At 42.4% G+C, this 23852-nt stretch overlaps 1 protein-coding gene across 2 annotated transcripts in view; it reads right to left on the bottom strand.

Moving 5' to 3' along the window:
- Positions 1-23852, bottom strand: part of NAV2 (neuron navigator 2) — a 559460-nt gene that overhangs the window by 289215 nt on the left and 246393 nt on the right. The gene's annotated exons all lie outside the window — the stretch shown is intronic.

Raw genomic sequence — 23852 nt, 5'->3', positions numbered from 1 at the left:
ACTGACTACTCATTCAGGGAAACTCCCACTGAAAATGCCAACAAAAATGTGGGTGAATAAAGGCTGAGTTATTTAACCCAATCAAGTCGGAGCTGGAAATGCGCAGGGGCTTTGCACAGGTGGTTGTAGACCATCTAACCTGATCTATCTCTCTCTCCCCTCCCCCTTCTCCCCAGAGAAGCCAGTATTCCTCGTGAGCAAAAAGCTTATTTGCACATTATGCTTCTGATGTGTGGCTCTATAACATTCCACACACATAACAAACACATCAGCAAAACTGCATGTGCTTTACAGCTACATCTTCTGGGGGCAAGGATTGGGCACAGCTCACCTGCACACAGCTGTGCAATGTGTGCAGGGTTAGACCAATTAATGAGGAATAGCGATATAGCAACAAAGGCAGGATGCCAGTTACTGCGGAAGGAAGGTAGCTGCCAACCTCATGCAAACTTATTGTTGCTGAAAACATTACATTAGCGTAGCTGGACTTTGGTCTGACCCAATAAGCATTTTTGACCCTCGTAATATGTGACCTAAATGACTTTAATGCCAAAGGTCACCTGGCAGCTGCAGAAAGGAGTGAAAATCAATGGGGTCACTTAAAGACAATGTCCAAATAATGTTCTGGACTAGTTTTGTGATAACAATGTTTGTTTGTTTTTAAAACACACGACACTCCCCTGTTGGCTCTCATGGATTAATTTTTGGAACACCATGAGGCATAGTCACCCTGCTGTTATTTTTGTGATCTACTTATCCCAGGGTGAAATAGAGATCAGTGGAAAGTATTCATTTGTTTATTTCCTTATTACTTAACAGTATTTACTGGCTATCGTATAACAGACTTCTTAGGATGGGAAACAACACACACACACACACACACACACACACACACACACTGGTACCTCAGGTTAAGAACTTAATTCGTTCTGGAGGTCTGTTCTTAACCTGAAACTGTTCTTAACCTGAAGCACCACTTTAGCTAATGGGGTCTCCCGCTGCTGCTGGGCCGCTGCAGCACGATTTCTGTTCTCATCCTGAAGCAAAGTTCTTACCCTGAGGTAATATTTCTGGGTTAGCGGAGTCTGTAAGCTGAAGCGTATGTAACCTGAAGCGTATGTAACCCGAGGTACCATTGTAATTGCTATTCTAGATCCCAAATTCAAAGATGGGGGGGGGGGACGGGGACTCCTGAGGATGTATGGACATATCTAATTGCTCACATTTCAGTGTAGTGTAGCGTAGCGTGGTGTGGCGTGGCGTAGCATAGTGTAGTGTAGTACCGTGTCAAAATATTTCTTTTTATTTGCAGAATATGGATAGATATCTTTTCAAAACGAGAGCAAGAGCATCAACTAGAACAATCCTAGTTGTGATCTAGAATTGGTGTTCAAACAGCATGTTGGAGAAGACTCGTATATAATTATATTTGGGGAGTAATTCGTGATCCTATGTAGCTGCGTTGTTTTATACTTTCTGGATGTCTCATGATCACATTATAAAGTAGTTGTGTTGTGCGTTATAAATCAAGCACTGCTAGGAGCTGTTTCTTTTTGTTTTCAATGTATTTCTTGTCAACAAAAAAATTGGTGTGGCGCAAGCAAATTTTAATTACGAAAGTGTGGCCCAGAGAAGAAAGTTTGAGAACCACTGCACTAAGCAAACAGCAATAAAAGTATAAAGCAGCATTAAAAATAATCAAGATAAATGTGCATGCCAATGAATGGTACAGCCTCCTCCCCTCCTCCCCCAAACCCCCGCATACACATTTCAGAATTGCTGTGGCTTTTTCATTATTTAAAACAGGGTTGGGGATACTTTTCCAGCCTGCAGAGAATGTCCCCTTGCTTTCCAGGGGCTGCATGCCAGTGGTGGGTGGGCACAGAGGCAAGAGTGGGAAAAGCAATGGATGCAAGCAGATCCCACTGGATTAGGCCAATGGCCCACAAGATCCAGCATCCTTTTCTCACAGTGGTCACCCAGATGCCTATGGGAAACCCACAAGCAGGATTCAAGCAGAAGAGCACTCTCCCCTCCTGTGGTTTCCAGCAACTGTTATTCAGAAGCACTACTGCCTATGATTTCTCCCAACCAGTCTTCCCATGCTCCCTCTCTCCCATTTGCTGTGCTCTCTCCCATTCAGCAAGTGAGTAGGGAGGATAAATGGGTTGAGGGCAAAGAAGGCCAGGAGAAACCAGGGCTGCATTGATTCTCCCTGTCAGGCAGGTGTTGATTTTTTATAACTGAAGTATTTATAGACCACCCTTTCATATGAAATATCACAAGACGGTATGCAACCTGTATGGGGGTGTTAGGAGAGGGGTAGTACCTTTTGGGAGGGGACACATTATGTTGCTTCTGGGGTAGTTCGTCCACCTTTGGTCCCCACCCTGCACTCAATTCTCACCTGTGGCTCCCAAAACCTGTCAGCATGCTACAGCGGCTACACCCCGCAAAACGTCTTCAACTGGCCAGCTAAACCAGGTGAGGGTAGCTGATGGGTCTCAAACCCTCAGCAAGTTAAGGACTTCCCCCTGGATGTGAAGACATCTGGTGGATTGAATTGATGAGACCAACAGTGGGTCCAACGGTCAGGAAGGCAGTTTCTGCACGTGATGTAGAGGAAAGTGAGGGGCAGATGGGGCTTGTCAACCTGAAAAGGTAGCCCATCTAGGAGAAGGAAAACTCTGGTGCTAAACCTCTGATGCTTCGCAGGTTATCTTCAGAAGGTATCCCAAAGGAGTATTTAAGGAGTAAACACTACACAAATCCAGAGTGAAGTCCCCAAGACGGTTGGATGGCACCTTGTACGCCTCCATGCAAATTGGGAACCTGTGCAACTCTTTCAGCAGCAGAGTAACATGTTGCCAGAAGCCTGCTTCTGTGAGAAGGCTGGCCACTCCATTCTGTACTAGCAGCAACTTCTGGACCAAATACAAGGGATGTCCCACATAAAGTCCAGAGGTTACCAATGCATGGACCACCATGGTCAGACTATCCTAGTCAAGGAATGGTTGCAGCTGGCAGAGGCTGGTAGAAGGCATTTCTAGCAATAGATGTCACTGGGGACTCTACTGACAAAGATGAATCAAATAGTACCCCCAAGCCACGAACCTGCTCCTTCAGAGGGAGTGCAACCCCATCCAGAACAGGCATTGGCCTATCTTCTGGACATGCACCCACGCCTCCATCTTTCTAGGATTCCAGCTCAATTTGCTGGCACACATCCAGCCCAACACTGCATCCACGCACTGGTCCAGGCCTCACATAGTCTTTCCTGAGTCATATGTAATGGAGAAATAGAACTGGGTTTAATGAGCATACTGATAACACTTAATGATATATTATACCTTTTCAGGCATTGGGCCCTCACACATTCAACCAACACCTGTACATGATCTCTCAAGGGTTGTAAATGATCTCTGTGATCAGGGAACTTGCGGCTTATCTTATATATTTCCATAGGGAATTATAGTAGATTGACAGGCCTGGCCTGCAACACAGAGTACACCTTCAACTGCCAATAGAAATTCTGAAAATAGTCCTTAGTTACAGAATGACTTACATAGTTTTCCCTTTATACGGACATTGCTTTTTTATATGGCAGGTGTTATTTTATGGTATGTTTTATGAAGGGGTTGTCGTAGCATTGTTGGTGGTCTTTATACTCATCTGAAAAGCCTACAAAACCTGTTTTAGCAGGACAAAAGTAATAAAGGTGTTTACAAGGGAAAACAGTGCTTCTATCATACCATTTTCAGCTTTCCACTGTCCATCTCAAGACAACCAGCGAAAAACACCTGAAGGTTCTTGAGAGACAAGACTTATACTTTCCGTTCATTTGACATGCCCCTGGTTTCTAATCTCAGTTTCCATGCTCACTCAGTGGGTTGCCTTGCATTAACGCTAAGTGGGTAATTTTTTAAACAGGAAATGTGTTTTTCCTCTAGTCTCCTTTGTCCACTAATCTCAGATTACAAAGCGCTCATCTCTGTTCTTCCATCTCATTCAGGCAAACCTTCCAATGTTTTCTCTTTTGCCACAGCGTGAAGCACAGCTTTGAGCTGAAAATGATTGTGAACAAAGATTTCAAAGCTTTAATAAACCTGACAAGCCAGTGTCAGATTTTGCCAGATGAAAAGAGAGGTGGTGGTGGGAACCGAGACATGTGTTAAGAGTTACTTCACTATTCCCATTTGTTCCGATACTTTTTTAAAAACATTGATTTTAAAAAAGAAAACACCATAGGGATCTACAGAATACACGATTCCAATGCAAGGCTAGTTTTTAATCCCACAGCTGTCAATTTACTGACACTTGGTTTACATAATTTTGCAGGAATTCAAGGGACTCCGTATCTGTAGGAATAAGTGTCTGATGACATTTGTGCTAATTCTAGTGTGAAATTATAGGATGGTTTGGTGATCGTCACATAAAGGAGACAAAGTAATGATATGATAATGTAAACAGTGGAAACTGTTGCTAATGAGTGAGAATTGAAGCTAAAGTACATATTGCCCACGTGACAGCCAGTACAAAGTTTCTGCTGCTTAAGAGTGAAAGCATAGCTCTTGGAAGGGATGGAAGAACCTGAGTGATTGTTTTCTTCCTCTTGCACAACCTGAAAACTCCAAATCAATGCGGGATCACAATCAGAAAATGGGTTGGGATACAGAACAAATTAAAGCTACCCAAACAAATTAAAACCGCCCAAACAACCTAAGACAGCATCACATGACCAAAGCACAAGCATTAAGGATGAGACGAAGACAGCAAATAAAACAACTTTAAAATTATAGAAAAATCAGCCTGCCTAGATGAATGGGTCTTAATAAAGTGGCAAAAAGAGAGTGAAGCAGCAACCAGATGGAAATCCTGGGACACAGTGTTGTCACCACTACAGAGAAGGCTCTGTCCCACGTGCAAGTGAGCCTCTACAGCATGGGTAGGCAAACTAAAGCCCCAACACCTTCTAAATCTGGCCTGCAGATGGTCCGGGAACCAGCATGTTTTTACATGAGTAGAATGTGTGCTTTTACTTAAAATGCATCTCTGGGTTATTTGTGGGGCTTCGGAATTTGTTCATTCCCCCCCCCAATATAGTCTGGCCCCCCACAAGGTCTGAGGGACAGTGGACCGGCCCCCTGCTGAAAAAAATTGCTGACCCCTGCTCTACAGTTTACCTCAAAGGGTGGGGGACACCCAATGACATTAACATAGTTATCATTGGGGTTGCAAACCTGTGTCTAAGTTGTGCTACTGCTGTTGGAACCTTAGGCTTAGATTACTATAAACTCCTCCAGTAAAATGAAATCTCTCCACATAGAAAGCTGGTAGGTCAGGAGGACAAAAAGCTCCAGTTTAATCTTTTCCCTGATACCAATTTTTCTATGTGCATGAAAGACATGCACACACTATTAAATGCAAAATGCAGCTCCAAACTTTCTATATTTATACTCTAGCAGAGAGGCTTCACTAGACTGATGTTGCAGCCTTGTCTGTGTAACTTCTTTCGGAAACAAGTGAGCTATTGTAGGCACTTTCTTCTGATTACTAACCCTCATCCCTAGGAAAAAGTCTGTTTGTTACAGGAAGACCACCGCACGCAAACCCCATCCAAGGGGGTCTATTTTAAATTGTCATAATGCCCTCCTGCATTCAGTATAACACAGCATTAAAAGTTGCATCTCTAAAAACTTCTGACATGTGGTCTTTCTGCTTCACTGTGGATCAGATTCTTAAGATTGAACCAGCGATTTTTGGTTGGGTCAGCTTAGTATTTAATTCCTATAATGAACAGAAGAAGAGCCTCTTGGATCAGGCCAATGGCCCATCCCATCCAGCATCCTGTTCTTACAGTGGCCAACCAAATGCCTGTGGGAAACCCATGGGCAAGATCCATAAGCCATATGTATCAATATTTCACGAAAAGTTAAAATTATCCCCCTCCTAGGCTCATTTCTTGAAAGCATTGTTAGACAATGGTGAGGGAAAAACACAAGAAAATGGCCCACTTTCTGCTATCCATTGTTGTGCCAAAAATTTAGGGCTGAGTGAAAATAGTATCCTAAAATACTCAAGTCTATTCGCAGGTGGAAAACTTGGAAGAGAATCATTTCATCAAATATTCTTGCTGGGGGAAGAAAATTTCCCAGTGCGCCCCTACCATTGGTGTTTGAAGCCACAAACACATATCTGCTTGATGTGTTTTCCCTCAAACCAGCTAATTTGAAAACTTAAGCCACAGTTAAGATGAGGTGTGTACATTTGAGACAGCTCTTGCCTATGCACAGATGCATGTGCATGTGCAGACAACAGCTTCATTGAATAGGGGCTCCAGGGGTTGCAGGCAAAGGGAAGGAAATCAGGCAGTACACATCAGGTGAATTTTTGTCCCTTGCCCCCTCTCTGGTGTGCACAGCAACACGCAAACATGACTTGAAACACACTGGGAGGAAACGACCTTGCTCTGTTTTAAGGCAGTAATATGTAGCTGAAATGAAACAACTTTGTTGTTGATACTGGTTAGTGAAGGGTGCCAGATCCTGGGGACCGAGCCCTTTCCATGCCCCAATATGTTTGGGGTGGGGGCTGGGCCTTCCCAATATCCAAAAAGCATGGAGGTGAAGCACAGTGTGGCTCCAGTGGCCAGCTCCTCCTCCTCTGCCGCAAAGGGGTTGAAGCAGCCTCCCCCCACCCTGGTGGCAGTGCCAGGAAAAGGAGGAACCTCTGGCCATTGAAGCTGTGTTTGGCTCTGCCCCCGGCTCCTCCCATCATCAGGACATCATGCACATGATGGTGGCTCCCCCAATCACCCTCACAGGCTGGTGTCTCTGATGAAGGGAGCCGCATACTCAGAGAGGAAGACTGAGAGGAGTACAGGGTGAACTCGTTGCTTCCTTCAGTAATGATTTCAAAATATATCTCCATAGTTATGTCTGAAATTCTATGTCCTATTTGTAGGTGGTGAAATATTGCTGAATATTCTCCAGAGATGGGTGGGCTGAAACTTTCCAACACTTCAGAGGAGTCTTGAAATAGAAAAATACGCCCTCCTGAAAAATTCAGGCTAGCTATAGCTGAATATATCAGGAAGGCAATCAAGAGCAGTAGTATCCTTTGAAACAGTTTCCCAGGAGGAATTCCAGAAAGCCCCCAGGAATAGAACAGATACACACCTCCTTGCAGCCAAAGGCAGCAGTCTGACCATTAACATGTGTTGCTTTTCTTCTGAACTTAATGAGAGAAAAACTATGTCTTGGGAGTCCAAATGGAAGCTAATATAAGCCACGATTCTTGCTGACCATTCAGTTACTGGAGAAAACTGCCATATACCCTTAGTCCCCTGCCCTGCCCTTCTGCTTTCGTACTTGCAAAGAGACAACATGGTCAAGTGCCTCTGTATCCCAGACTTCCCAAAGGGAATTGGTTTCACCAGACACTTGTAGTCTGCACACTCTCCTTGTCTCCCCATGTGTTTCCTTTTTATAGGATGAGAGAAGATTAAATTCCTTTTAAAAGGATCCAGCATAGCATTTCGCTGGTAGTTTAAGCTTTAATAATTAGCTTCCCCTCTTACAGCAGACGTGGTACATAACTACTTTAAGTTAAGTGGTTTTGCTTACTTTATTTTATTACCAGAGTCAGTGGCTGCTGCTATTTGTCAAGGAGAAAGGACATTGTGATGGCAAATCTGCTTTCAACACTTTGGTTAATAATAAGAGTAGCTTTACTTTGCTCCCCCCCCCACCTCCACCACCACCCTGGCTGCCCCTGGTTTCTATGCTGCCATCAATATTTGATCTATCTTGCTCCATTTTTCTGCAAGTATACTGGTCTAGTTCACATTGCAATGTCAAGTCTCCAAGTCATATGCATGGAACAATACATGCAAAGGACACCTATTGTGACCACAAAGCAGAAACCTAATTAAAAAGCATTGCAGTTCTAGATCTGGACTGTAAGATTAAATGAAGTGCCATTACTAAAACCTTCAAAAGCACATACAATTCACACTGCCCACACCACTAGTTTGCCTAAATGATGCTTAAAGCTATAGTCCTGAACACATGTAGCCTGGATGTTAGTCCCATTGAACTCAGTTGGGCTTACTCTTGGGTAGACATGCCTAGGAATGAGTTATTAATCTGTACCAGTGCTCACCAGCTGTGAATACACAAACTTCTTTTAGGACTCAGTTGTGTAGCATGCAAAGTAATAATGAAAATGAGTCTATTGAGCATGAACAGAGAGCCTCTGCTATAGCATAATTAATAAGCATGGAATATGCAATCTGAGCTGTAGCATTTATCAAAAAGGAATGATGCGCACACCTCTCTGTAGGATTTTTTTTTTTTTTTGTTTTTAAAAAAGCACACAGCACTAATCAACCTGGATTCCTTATGACTGATAGACTTGGTGAAATTAAAGCAGAAGAAATTATTGGGGGGGGGGGCGTCTTCCCAATTCACTCTGAAACTAGAGCAGAAATCCAAATAGATGCTAGACTCTTGTTCATGCTGAGTCTCATTTTGGCTCATCTTCAGAAATGGCTGAATTTTAATTAGCGTAAATTTTAAAACAAGCACCCTGGATTTAGCCTGGAAATAAACCAGGATCCAGTAAAAGTGTTGCTATGTCCAGGAAGCTGTATCCCTATTTCTGTCTGTCAGTAATGTAGCTGCTGCATTCTGTGCTACCTCCACTTTTGAAATGTTCGTCAAAAAAAGCCTGGCATATAGTACACTGCAGAAAGACAACTGGGATGTAACCTGAGCATAAATGACTGTGGCCAGGCTGGTGAAAGTTGCTTCATGCTGCTAAAGTTACTAGGTTCGTTCTCAAAAGAACGGATTCTAGTAGTCCCCAGACTCCAAAATGGATTCTTTTAGGGAAGTAAAATCCTTTCCTGACAAGCGAAACACACCTCCCAGCACAGACAGACCATTTATCAACCACATCTTCAACTTAGCAGGTTTTAGTTTCATTTGTCCTCATCACGTCCATTAACAACTCCAGACACTGGTTTAACACATCCCTTGCTTTGCCTGAATTACATGAAAAGGAGAAAGTCATTGGAATCAACAGCCTAAGTGACATCACTCAGCAGTTTGCCATAGGTTCTGAGAAGCATGGAGAACAGAGTAGGGCCCATTGCCATTGCCATGGACCGCACTGCCATGTATTAGGGCGGCTGTGTTCCAACACCACTTTCTGGAAACAGCCGTCCAAGCAGGAGCAGAACTAATGGAGCAAAGTGCTCCCAGTTACCCCTTTGAAAAGCCACTCTGAAAGGATACCATGGCTGATGGCACTGAAAACTGCTGGGAGTTCCAAGAGAATTAGCAGGGTGACACTCAGTAAGAGCTGTTCGACAGTGGAACAGTCTCCCTCGGGAGGCTGGGGACTCTCTTTCTTTGGAGATTTTTAAGCAGAGGTTGGATGGCCATCTGTCATGGGTGCTTTAGCTGCGATTCCTGTACTGCAGGGGGTTGGACTAAAGGACCCTTGGGGTACCTCCCAACTCTACAATTCTATGATTTTATATTTTTACGATTCCTCCTGTTCTTCTCCTGGCATCTGCCATCCATCTAGTACAAGCAAAGCAGTTCCTGTGCCAAAGCCAAGTCAAAAACCAAAATGAAATGGATTTATATCAAGGAAACCAATGTTATGTCCTCCTGATGTTGTTGGACTACAGCTCCTATAATCCCTGACCATGAGCCATGGTGGCTGGGGCTGATGGAGTACAGCAACACCTGCAGAGCACTGTATTGGCTATCCCTGATTTAAACAGTATCACCAAAGAGTGCATGGAGCTATATAACAACCAGCTGCTTAAGCTGATTGCCAAAAAGGGGTATAACTATTGCAATGGGCCAATAGTTGGAATGATCCAAGCCAACCTTTTTTTCAGAAGCAATCTCATGACTGCTGTTTTCAAGCAGTGGAAGAGCCACTTACTTAGCACTACTACAGGATGTGGGATTTGCAAAGGTCAAGCCAAGCATATTCAAAATAGGAAGCTGCCTTATGCCAAGTTGGGTCCATCCAGCTTGTTATTGTCAATATAGACTAGAAGCAGCTCTCCAGGGTCTCAGGCATGGGTCTTTCCCAGCCCCATCTTGAGACATCAGATATTGAACCTGGGACCTTTTGCAGGCAAGGAAGATGCCCAAGCACTGAGGTTCATCCCTTTCCCAAACTGTACACAAACTGCATTCATTTTTCTCAATGGAGTCAGAACATTCGCAGAAACCATAATGAAGTTATTGCTGGTACCTCTGTTTTGTGTGCACTGCTGGTTATCTGAGACGAGCCATTCCCAGAACCGTGTGGAGAGCAATCAGTGAGGCTGGTGACAGCTTGTTTTAGGCACAAGATGCTCTTTAATAGGAAGTTATTAAACAGAAACAGCTGTGTTGATTTCAGCTCCATTCAAAACACAAGGAAGGGAAAACAATCAAAGTCTGACTAATAAAAAGCACACAATGTACGGAGACATAGAAGGGTGTTTTTTTTATATATATAAAAGAAAACCACCCCCCATTTTACAATTAGGAGTAGATTGACCTTTTACCTACATTCTGGTACATCTGGAAAAGATCCACTGCCTTGTCTTCCTGGAAGCCAACCCAAAATGGTCCTGCCAGCTGGCTTGAGAGTGGTGCCCATCTGCACTTGTCCAGAATCCCTGTCAGACCTCCAGGCCTTTTACTAGCATATGGCGTTAGTCTCCTAGTGGGTAAAATGAGGTAAATCTAGAGGGCAATTTCTGATATTTCACTCATTTCTTGTTTTGAGGGGGTTTTGTAATCATGCTGCCAATGAGTTATGCAGGACTGTGTACCAGGTTCTTGATGCCCTCTCATTCTCACAGCTTCCAATGAGATATTTCAGAATGATTTCTATTTCTTCAGCAGATGGCAAACCAAGGCTGAAAGATAGGGCCTGGCATAATGCCACTCAGCAACTCTGGCTAAGATTTTATTTGAGCAGAGGTCTCCTCAACTATCTACTGGCACTGTGAGAAAAATCCTGCAAGGATCCTGAGGCTTGCATATTTCCTCTTCCCTCCAAGCTTTCCTCATTAGAGGCAAACTATAGTTTGCCACTTTGTCTGTGTTTGTCCTGAAAACCAGGACTATAAATAACTGTCTGATCCTGCTTTCTGTGCTTAGTCTGTGGGGAAAGTGCAAAGTATAGTTTGCTGGTTTGGATGTGATGGCAAGCTATGGACCTATTCAGGTCAGGTATTATTAAATTCTACTTGTGCAGGGGATGTACCATTCCTGAACTTCATGGGTTGGGTGAGAAGGTCTGAATGTGACTGGGAATCTTGAAGGGCTTCTTAAATATATTGAACCAGGAAATGATAAGTGGGTTGTGGGGGACACACAATACTTCTTAAAGCTTAATTTTCTTAGAACAGAGGTGAGAAATCTCAGCCCAGGGACCAAATGTGGCCCTCCAGGTCTTTCTGTCCACTTCTCTGAATGACCCCCAGGCTACACTCCAAGTGTTTGTGCCTCGCTGGAATATGTCCTGGAACTCTGATAATGCTTCTTGTTTGCAGGGATGGAGGTTAGAGAGGAGTGTGAGAGTATCCGCAGAAAACAGCCTACTCTACAAAGGTACAATTAACATTCCTTGCTCTACTCACATTTGCCCCTGGTCCTGCCCACCACTGACATGTGGCTCTCAGAGCAGAATTCAGCCCTCAGACTGCAAAAGGTTCTAGCCCGCTGTCTGTTGCATCTGTACCAAACCAGTGATACCTATACTACACATGGCCTGGATAAAGAGAAATAAAGAAATGACATTCCCAAGGTTGAGTAGACTAAAATATTGCTCAGCACCTGGCCACTTATCCAGCAGGGTATTCTTGAGATGAAATAGGTTACTAGCACAATACTAGTAACCCTTGGGGATGAATTGTCCTTAAGGAAACAGTGGCACTGACGCTCCAAACGGCTTGCAAAGTTCCTTCAGTAAACCAGACTACCCACTATACAGAATACTGTATACCCTGCAGAGTAGCATGGGGGGGGGGGGGGACAGAGTGGCATTTCACTATTCTTCTTTTTTTTAAAGCAAGCATTCATTTCTAAAGGGGAGCAAACTTAGCCATTAATATAATCTGCATCATAGACCATAGTGTTGCCAAGTGCCACACTTGCAGGCTTAGTTTACATTGTATTTAGCATTTTACATGGATTTGCCCATTGCTAAATTCTCTGGAAAACCTAATAATAATAATAATAATAATAATAATAATAATAATAATAATAATTTATTTATACCCTGCCTATTTGGCTGGGTTTCCACAGCCACTCTGTGCGGCTTCCAACAGAATATTAAAAACACGATAACACATCAAACATTGAAAACTTCCCTAAACAGGGAACATTTAGAAAACATTTAGAAAACACTGGAGACCCCAAGTGACTATGATAATGAGCCAAGCGCTTGAGTCCTGGAAACCCTCAGGATAAGGTCAACTCTGACAGATTAAAGTTCTGCTTCTGCTTCTACTACCAGAGATCTCGCTGAGATGGGGGACTGAGGCTGAAGTTTAGTGCTTTACCTAATGCTGCTCAGGAAGATGGTGGCATAAGCATCATCATTCTCCATCGTTCTTTTTCTGAATTTTCTCAGCTTCTCCCTTGGTTTGGTGCTTCAGAGAAGACCTGATAGCAATGGTCAAGTTCATGCCCCTGAAGTTCAGCAAGGTGGTGCTTGAGTGCCTATCTAATCTGAGCTTGGGAGGGAGTTGGGCTCGGGCTCACTAGAATGAATGCAGGATTCAGACAGGACTCTCACCTTTCATCTCCCACCTTCCATGGACCAGATAGGCCTGGAGAGATCCATTTGGTTCCCATGCCTGAGACTCTCTATCCTGGATTTAGGGTAAGTGAAAACAGCTTCCCAAAACCCTCTACCCTAGATGCAGGAAGTGAAATTGGAAAGGGTATTTTGTCAAATACTCTTAGAGGGGAAGGCAGCTGGGGACAAAAAAGCAGAGGAGAAATTGTCAGAAAATTGCATTCTGAGAAATTTCAGCTCTGTTAATGTTAAAGTGCACCATGAACAGGAGCAACATAGATGGTAATGTTTGGTCCCCCCCCCCAATTGATGACTGCACATAAAGGTTTTTTGGAAGATAATGAAGGAGTTTTGGCTTCTTTCTATCCATATAAGAATGGATGCTTATTTTTCACTATGTAGTTAATTATAGGGGGATGGGGGTGGCTCCGTGGGTTAAACCACAGAGCCTAGGACTTGCTGATCAGAAGGTCAAATCCCTGTGACGGGGTGAGCTCCCATTGCTCAGTACCTGCTCCTGCCAACCTAGCAGTTCAAAAGCACATCAAAGTGCAAGTAGATAAATAGGTACCGCTCCAGCGGGAAGGTAAACGCTGTTTCCGTGCACTGCTCTGGTTCGCCAGAAGCGGCTTAGTCATGCTGGCAACATGACCCGGAAGCTGTACGCTGGCTCCATCAGCCAATAAAGTGAGATGAGCGCCACAACCCCCGAGTCGGCCACGACTAGACCTAATGCTCAGGGGTCCCTTTACCTTTACCTAGTCAATTATAACATTAACACATGGCCATTTTAATCTCCTTGTGGTAATTCTCCCCACAAGCTCATCAGCAGATAAGCAGTTCATCTGACTACACCTTTAGTTTATACTGAAAAGTTATCTCTCACAAGCGAGTGATAAAAATGTTTCCGATTGACAAACTGCCTACCTCAAACACAACGCAGGAAGAAACAGGTTTTCTTATTCATAGTTTTATACAGTTAAGAGTGAAATGGTAAATGTGTAGAGTTGTACGTCTGCCTTCTTACATTTGTATTCCCTTTAAAACACAGTTATGGCTAAGAAAACGAGAACAGCAATAAAGGGGGAAAGGTTGGAGGCAACGCCCTGGGCACAGCCATCACAATGTCACTTCAGCTTTCTCTTTTACTGTGCTGAGCAAGCATTTCCAAATCAAAAGAGTAATTAACATTCTGTAGAGAAATCAGAGCACTGGCAAATACCAAAGCTTTAACCTTGCAATAGTAAAGATCAATGTGAAAACAGGACTTTAAGCCCACTTGCTGTTCTATTATATTGGGAACTGAGGGAGCGAATTTTGTGTGGCATCTACAAAACCACGTTGCAAACTCTGGTGGAGTCCTGAAAAGCACATCCTGAAGGCAAGGGTATTGGACACGTGGGAGCTTGACAATGGAACTTTTGCACCAGCAAAATACTTTCTGGCCATACTAACTAAACCTACTTATACTTCAGGGAAATCTACCAGCCCAGACTTCCTTTGTTCCCTTTCGGGCTGATCTGATTTGTAGATGCTCATCTCGTCTTGATGGATGCAACAACGGTCAGATCCTGTTAGGTCAAGAAGGTACTTCATCTCTGGGAAAGGAACTCTACCTCAGCTCTGTTGTCATTTCTTCTGAGCCAGACTCTGGGGTGACCATGGAAATCTGGGACTTAGATATGAAGAGGTGATCTTTCTTGAAAAGCTGGATTAACTTGGAGTGGGGTGTACAGTAGACCAAGCCTTGCAGCTCAAAGTTCCTCACTGATCTGAGAGGGCTCAGAGATCTAATCATCTTCACAGAAAGTTTTGGGGAATTGGAGAGTGAGTATGAAGCAGTACTGTACTTGGAAGATAGCACACAACAGCATGTGATTCCTGGTGGCACAACCACTACCTGGGAAGTTTTGGGGAAAGCCAGATTAACAGCTGTTTTGATATGCCCTTGCCCAACCCATCAAAATCTTTTTTTTTTTTTTAAACCCTTACATTGTATAGCTAGGTTTTATCTTGTACTAAGTACTGTAATGTGAGTTCTGGTTATGTTACTGACAAGGATCCTTCTGTGTCATTCGAGTCACAGCCCTTTCTCCCTTGCATTCACTGTTAAATATTGGCCAGGGAGGGGGCTGTTCAGTGACAATAGTTACAAACATCTGAGCAAACGCTGAATATTTCATCCTGTCTTTCTCTCCAGCATGTGTCTGCTATTGCTTCTCTTTGCAATCTTGCATGGGAGTCACCAGCCGATCAGGGTGCATACATACAAACACACACACACACACACACACACACACACACACAGGCATAGCCAGGGGGCAAAGAGGGGCAGCTGCCCCCACCAAATCAAGTAAATCAATACAAAATATTTAACTGAGGTTAGCTTGCCCCCCCCCCAAATAAATCATTTCAGGTTTTTTTAAAAAATCAAAGACAGCTAAGAACCTGTTTTAGCTGTTTTACTAATTTATTGTTTGGTTAACATCTTGTAGAAGAATGCTGGGCATGCTCAATATATTTTAAATGGGTACAGGGATAGGTAGATAGACAGGTATGGAAACAGAAAGTGGAGTTGACCAGGGAATTGTTGCTATACCAGCTTATGGAACAAAAAGTAGCAGCATGAGGGCATTTCAGTGTGTGGGCATAGCATCGCGCACTTAAAGCAAATAAGTATAAACGCTTTCTGAAGTCAGCGTTTGTTATTAGCCCAAACAAAGACAGAAAAATATGCCTCGCCCTGCATGTACCTTTTATAGTAACTGGTGGTTCCTCTTACAAGAACCTGCTTGTCCTGTTTCCTCCCCACCCCCACTCCCCCTCCCAAAAAATCTCAGGTTGACAAAAGATATTCATCTAGCTAGGCAGTTTATCAAAGCAGCAAAAGCACTAAGCCTTTCTTTTAACAGCTGTCAAATCAAGGTCCTAGAATGTAGTTCCAGATCACCGGAGGCTTTTTTTTTTAAGGAACAAATATCAACATAGTTAAAGGCTTGAGCTCATTTTCTTCAAACTGACACTAATCCCCCCATGCCATGCTGACCTGCGTGGCCAGTAAGGAGGGAATCCCCTTACTTAAGGATGTCTGGCAGGCAAGGAAGGGTCAGAGGGATGTCACACTTCTCTGGTCATGCCCTGTGCAGTAATTTTCATCTTCATGAGCTCAAGATGATACAAACAACAAAGTTGTTCAAGCTGCTCCAAGGGCTCTGGAGCTAATCCTCAGTATAGCATCCTAAAAATAACCCCACTATAGCTTTAGGAATGGTGGCATTTCAAAAATTAATTATGTGTGTTTCTGCAAAGAAGAGCTATGTTTTCTAAGCATTTTCTAGTTTTAACCCGGATTTTGTTTTATTCGTCACACAAAAGCTGGGATATACAGCAGGCCTTGGACCTTTGAGGCTAGGCTAAACACTTCTTCCTCTCATGCTAGTTTTTAGCATGAACACATATTGTAACATGGGCAGCATTTAAATAGCATAGTCCGGGAAAAGGTTTGTTTGTTTGTTTTATTAATTGTATGCCTTTAGGCAATTTATAAGCTACTTTTCTCCATAATGTCGTTTCCAACACCATAAAACCAGCACAACAATTTTAAAAACCAGAATCCAAGTAAAATCAATAGACAGCAGCAGCCGAATACAAACACTCCTGACCTCCAGAGCAGACTTAGCCAGATCCCTCAAAAGCCTGGGAGAATATATATGTTTTAAGCAGGTGATAGAAGGTGATAGAATCCCATGAAATATGTAGCCATCCATGCATTAAGGGGGAGAGAATTCAAGAACTGGGGTGCATTTATCCAGGGGTGCAGCTATTCAGAGTGCCATTTCCCTACAGAGTAAGAAACACAAAGGGTGCCCCTATTCTCCTCATAAAGCTACAATTCACAGAATTCCCTGGGAAGAGCAATTGTTTGTTAAACCACTATGGGAACTGTAGGTCTGTGGGGAGAGCTCTTAACTCTCAAAACTTTATCAAACTTCAGTTCCCAGGATTCTTTGGGGAAGCTATGACTGTTTAAAGTGATTTGATATTCCTTTAAATGTACAATGCAAATGGGGACAGAATCTAAGGCCAGCTGATCCTAGTGAGCTACTGTCTCCAAAATTGAGTCCCAGGTATTGCTGTTGATTTTCAAATAGCACATGGGTCATGAAGACTGCGCGCTATTTTGGTCTGCCAACGGATTATTCAAATGCAGCCACCTTATGCCAAGTCAGAACACTCATCTATCTCACTTAGTGTTGTCTACAACAGAGATTGGCATCAAATCTGCAGGGTTTCAGGCAGGAGTTTTTCCAAACCTCTGCCTGGATCTTCTGGGATCTTCTGCTTTAAAAGCATGTTCTCTATCACCAAACTACAGTCCCTTCCTATATACTAAGGGAAGTCAGGGATATTCTATGCAGCTTGTGTCATATCAGATTCTGCATGGTGTGCTCTCACTTGAAAGCATTCTGGAATAAAAAAAATAATAACAATACTGGAACCAAATAAAGTAATATTTGTATATGATCACCACAAATCTGTGTATCAGCAGAGAGGCTTGTGCTTTGCTCCTGATAAATCCTCAGAGCTGGTGTATAAACAAAGGCAACTGGATACCCCCAAAGGCTGCTATGCAAAACGAGGTGGTGGCAGTTATGCAAACAACCCTATTAATATATCTAATCCACACAAACAGAGAGCAGGAAAAAGGGGGTGGAGAACTGAAGCCTGCCAAGTGGAAAGAGACCGAAGTCATTAGGGAGAAAAAATATGGCCCAGCTTCTGAGAGGGTGCTATAGCCAATAAAAAGTAAAAACAAATGTATAAAAGCTATATAAAACAGCTTTAACAGCTGCCTCTTTTCATGTGGAAATATGCCTTGATGGGGTGCTTTATGTTTAAAGGAGTCACAGGCAAACAGGGGGTAGGGGTGGGGGAATGAAAAAAAATGAGAAAACATCATAAAAGTAGCACTTGTGAGGCCACGAAAAACAAATGGAAATTGTTGTTTGTTTTTCCTTTAACCCCTTTGTATTTTCAGTCCCTGCCTCAAAAAACAGGGCAATAGGAAAGGTCAAGTTTGAAATGTCATCAGGCAATCCACCCAGTCGCCTGCTTCAAAACAAGGTTTAATGAATATATGCTCTCCCTCCCTCTCCCTCTTCTCCTCTCTCAACACACCAACAGGTATCAGTCAAACTGAGGACAGCCCTTTCAAATGATGTCTGAAGCTGCATGTGTCATAGAGCTGTGTGCAGGAGAAGATAACTGAAGGAAACAAAAAATAATAATCTGGGACTATAATGAGCAAGAAGGCAAATGTGGCAGCAAAGGGCAATGGCTGATTAGTGAAAAACCAGCCCCAGGAAGGATTCCACCAGGCGTCAAAGCTATCTTTCCTGCTAGCAGAAGCTAAGTAACAGAACAACAAGCACAGGAAAGCCAGCTCCAGGAAGGCCCATATTAAGCATTGCACAGTATTCCAGAGAGGCATTCTGCTTTGATTTCCAACATGATGTAGAGTTTGTGATGCTCTATGTTCTCAAGGGTGCAAACAAGACTCCATAGCGTTTGATTAAAATGTAACCAAGAGAGCTCCGAGACCCAACCTGATGAGCAACTTAATACAAACCTAGTTTGGGGACAGCAACACCTCCCAAAGCAAGTGTGATAAGAGTACAGGCTTCATAAAGTTGCCACTGCAAAACAGTCATTCCACTGTGGGCAGAGAGACACTAGCAAGAGGGACCACTTGAGGAAAAGCGTTGTATACTATAAATACACAAAAAGAAGATTAGAGGCAATTATTTAGGACGCCAGTCAGCTTCCCCTGTCAATACATGAACAGATAAAATGGGCATCAAGAGTTCAGAGCCAGTAGTGAATATGATCACTGCAGGAATAATACTTTGTTCTTGCACTACACCTTTCATCAATGGATCTCAAAAGAGTTTTTACAGCATTAAGGCTGCAGTCCTATGCACTGAGAGTGCCTGGGAGCAAACACCACTGAATAGAGTGAGACTTTCTTCTGAGTAAACATAAACGGGATCATTTAGTAAGTGATTGAAAACAAAAACCTAAGCACACCTTTCTGGTGTGTGTATCAGAAGTGAGGTTACAGGGAACCAGACAGAGGGCCTTCTCGGTAGTGGCGCCTGCCCTATGGAAAGCCCTCCCATCAGATGTCAGGGAAATAAGCAGCTATTTTTAAAAGACATCTGAAGGCAGCCCTGTTTAGGGAAGTTTTTAATATTTAATGCTGTATTGTTTTTAACACTCGATTGGGAGCTGCCCAGAGTGACTGGGGAAACACAGCCAGATGGATGGGGTATAAATAATAAATTATTATTATTATTATTATTATTATTATTATTATTATTATGCATCCTAAAACTTCACAAAACCACAGAATCATGCAATGGGATAGTTTTAATTCAATGGAATACATGCAATTGTGTTCGTCTGATTTCTATCTGGAACATTTGTCTTCTGTTGTTACTTCAAAGAGCTCAGGGTATACTGGGTATTTTGTAACTACTATTGGCTACAACCAATTACAATATGGCTGAATGAATAAAATATCAGGTGTTTTAATCATATCCTCACAACAACTTTCTGAGGTAGGTAAGGCTGAGAGAAAGTGACTGCCGAAGGTCACCAGTGAGTTTCACAACTAAGCTTATTGTTGAACTGAAGTGTCTCAGGCCAAGTCTGATACTAGGTATTCTATGCAACATTGTTTCACAGTGACATGCACTGGTCTATATAGTATCTGTCAGCATTTTTTTTTTAAATAAATATTTTATTAAAGATTTTCTTAATACAGTAGAAAAAACAAACAAATATAACATATAATTTTTCAATATCCACATTTTCACTTCTTTGGACTTCCTCGCATCTCTTGTTCCTGCGTTCCAAATTTTCGAGCTTTACCCAGCAATTTATCACTCTGTTTCAATTCTTATATTATAATTTTCTAATATTGTATCCCTAATTTTAGATAATTCAACCCAAACCTTACAAGCTTAATTTTAACATAATATTTATCCAAAATTTATCTTTTCTTATATCTTCATTTATCTTCATATTCCTTTTAACTAACTTATTGGTACCATGTTGTTGATAATCTGTCAGCATTGAATAGATAACATGCAATGGTACACAGTATTTGACAGCTGTAGTATGGACAACTATTTCAATTATTGGGGACATTTCTATGTGTATATGGATTGCCCATCACCCTACTTGGTCCACACATATCCTGCATCATTGTTACATAGGCAAGTACATCTAACTATGTACAATTCTGCTTCATAGCCTAGGGCAAGCAACTCTGAGCAAATTTTGTCCGATTGAATCAGGAGCTCTTGGCAGAATGTTCTTCTAATTAGTTAACCAAACTCCAGCATATGAAGAATTGAGTTCCCCAACCTGAGAGCATCAGAAAAGCTGACAGCACAGAATTCATATGAGGATAATGTATAACTGGAAAAGAAGTGACAATGGACTTGTGAGGCAAAGGGACTTCAGTAAGTTAAGTCTCCATTAAATGCTTACATCTCAGGCTGGCTCTTAAATATCCTACAAGTGTAGAAATGAAAGAATAATATCTGTAAGTTCCTAGAAACAGCTGAGTGCCAAGCATGGGGTTACCACATCAGCTGTAAGTGCTATAAATTAAGAATGAAAATTCAAAGGCTCTAACACAGCCATTTCCTAATCACTGTTATTATACTCCAGACAGGATATTTTCAGTTGATGAGAGGATTTTATTATCAAAATGCTGGGTGTGTGTAGTGTTATATATATTGAATGTGTAATTGTAAAGACCTTTCACTTCAAAGCATAATTTAAAAAAAATACCCCAAGCTCTCATCACTGTATGAAACAAAGCAGTCCCTCAGTTTTACAGGGACAAAGAAGAAAAGTTCAAAGGATTTATATGTTTTGTCAGAGATGTACTGAAACCAGCGTTGGAGTTGGGGTTCAGAGTAAGCATGCCTTGAAACCCCACCCAGGACTCCTAACACTCCTCCTCAAATATTCGTGTTGAGCAGCAGTAGTAGTTAAGCCTTAAAAGGTTCCAGCCACTTTAGCATTTAATAATTATTATTTCTATATGCACTATGATTTCTGTTCTGGGGCAGTCAGCTATTTCAAAGTAATGCCAATAAATATATCCAGATTCTTCCAGCTGGTCATGTTTTGAGGGAGGAGAGAGAGGTGCTTTGACAAGGATCCACCGTATTTGATTCTCATTCTTACCTTTAGCATAGAAAGGGTCAATGCTAGGCAAGCACTCCTCCAGATCATCTTAGAAAGCACAAAGTTCTCCAGAGCTTTCTCAGAATATCTCCAGAACAAACATGGGCATTGGTTAAACATTCTCCAAGAAAACAAGGGAAAAATAAACATGGATGGGATGACTCTACCCTACCACCAACCTATCCATGAACATCCTACTTCATCCCATACTTCTGCCAGCTATTATCTTTGCCGCTCCCTCCTCCGGTACCTGGTGTGCTGTTATACAGATGCTGGAGGGGGATTTGCTCTGTTCCTCTCCACAGATGGAGGAGCAGCAACTCAGTAGGCAGGTGAGAAAGAAGGAACTTTGGGTAAGAAAAAGAGAGTTGATAAGAATGGAAAGGGCTGATTCCACCCCCCACTCCACCCCTGGCTTGCTAAAAGCACACCCATTCTAGTGAACATGCATTTGTCCCCACAATAACTCAACGCATAGGGAAGCATGATTTATTTTGAATGCAGGAACAAAAGTCTGTGTGATGTAAGCAATGTAATCAGTATGGCTCTTGCTAACTCCAGTTATCTAATTCCAGGAACTTATTCCTGAAATACATAAAGAATAGATAAAAGTGCCCCAAAAATGTTCAGAGTCTATTTGCCACACTCTGTGTCATCACTCATCAAGGATTAAGGGAAAGTCTTCTAGACTGCTGTATGTTGTTTCCAGACAGATGACCCCAAAAGATCTCTGTTTCTCGCTCATTCCCTTTTAAAGTACTGAATGTTAAGAGTAGCTTCAAATGATACTTTGCTATATAGTAGGGGTGGGGAACTCCAGATGTTCTCAATCCATAGTTACTACCATCCCTGACTATTGGCTAAGCTGTCTGGGATTGGTGGGAGTAGTTGGAGGACAGCAACATCTGGAGGGCTACAGTTTCCTCATCCCTGCTGTATAGAAATTGCTTGAACAGTTCCCCATGAAGAAGAGTTTGGATTTGATATCCCACCTTTCACTTCCTTTAAGGAGTCTCAAAGCGGCTAACATTCTCCTTTCCCTTCCTCCCCCACAACAAACACTCTGTCAGGTGAGTGGGGCTGAGAGACTTCAAAGAAGTGTGACTGGCCCAAGGTCATCCAGCAGCTGCATGTGGAGGAGTGGAGATGCGAACCTGGTTCCCCAGATTACGAGACTACCGCTCTTAACCACTACACCACACTGGCTCACAACAGAGCCTTTGCTTCTCCCATACCTGTGAGAGTGCCTGCAGATTTCCTTGGGATATGCAAGACTATATTTCAGATGTGACATTGTTGTGGAGGAACAGAAAGTGTGAAAAATTGCCATGGTATTCCTGCACAGGAATGCAACATCTGAAGATGCTCTTTGAAGAATTTCAGGGCCTTTTCCATTCCGCGTTAACATTTATTTCTTTGTCCATTTAAGATGACTTATAGGTGGTTCATACATTACTTCCTTTGTATAGTTTCCAGAAGCATGAGTACCCAGTGCGTTTGAAGTAAGGTGTTGAAATGGACCTCATAGATCTCAACAGATGTTACCTGGAAATCATGAATCTCATTACTGTGGAGATCCAGTAGGAGCCAAATTTTAAGCTATTCTAACTGAAGGGCATCAGAGAAGCAAGAAACTTAAAATAAAGACCTGACTGGCTGCCAGGCAGGACATAAGTAGAACAGCTGACTAAGTAGAAAAAGCTAGGACGATGCATACTGGAATTATTGATGCAAAAGGTTTAGTTTCAGTGTCATGAAGTACCTTTGAAGCTCTTGCCAGCTGAAACTAGATTATTGTTGATGATCTGACAATAGTTTTAAAGCATAGTTCTATGGGCTGAAGCTGGGAGGGGCATCAACAAAATAATGGCTTTCACCAACCTTTGAAGAATAACAGTTCATATAAAATATACCCATCTGGGTTCTCTCTCCCCTCTCTGTTGAGTTAAATATACAAATATCACAGTTATGGCTTACTGTAGTCCACAATGTGAGATGGACATAGAGCTTGAGACATAGAGCTTAGCATGTACAATTGATGCCACTAGGTCATGACAATAACAAAATACTCCAAGTACTTTACAACCTTACACTTCCCATGGAGTTTTTACTGAAATCCTGCTCGTCTTTTCAAAAATCAGTCAATCAATCAGAGCCTTACATTATTATTTTTTAAAAAATTCAAGCAGCTCTTTTACTTACTTAGCCTAATGTAGCTGCAATTGCTGCTGGATTTTACACTGCAGGTGGGCTGAACCAGTTTTTATGGGTCTCAAATGCCTGCACTCTGACTGCAATGCAGATGGAGCTTATTTGCCAGAATTCTTGCCAAAGGTAAAGGGTTCAGAGCACATGGCTGCCATGCCAAGAGAAACCAACTGCCTTCCAGCAGGGCAGTCAAAGCTACATTTTAAGAACAAGACGGAAGGAATGATTATGTCATGGTAAAAAGCCAACTTGAAGGACTTAACTGGCATTTGAGTCCACTTTGAGGCTCTTACCTTCACAGCACAAGCTTAAGAGGAGGAAATGGGAAGAGCTTCAGGATTGAACCGGCATGTAGAAGGACTTTGCTGTGTTAATGGGAACCACAATAATGATCTTAAGACTATACAGTATGAAGATGAAGACGCTACGGGGGAGATCTTCTTGTGTATATAAGTATCTTAAAAGGGATCACAAGGATTTGAGAATGGATAAAGTTGAACTAATTGGTCTCAGTAAAACATGTGGAGTTTTATGTAAGTTAAATGTACACATAT

The sequence above is a fragment of the Podarcis erhardii genome (genome assembly GCF_964252035.2).
Source record: "Podarcis erhardii genome assembly, chromosome: 1".
Taxonomy (NCBI): Eukaryota; Metazoa; Chordata; class Lepidosauria; order Squamata; family Lacertidae; genus Podarcis; species Podarcis erhardii.
The sequence above is the reverse complement of the archived record's forward strand: the minus strand, read 5'-3'. Positions and strand labels throughout refer to the sequence as shown.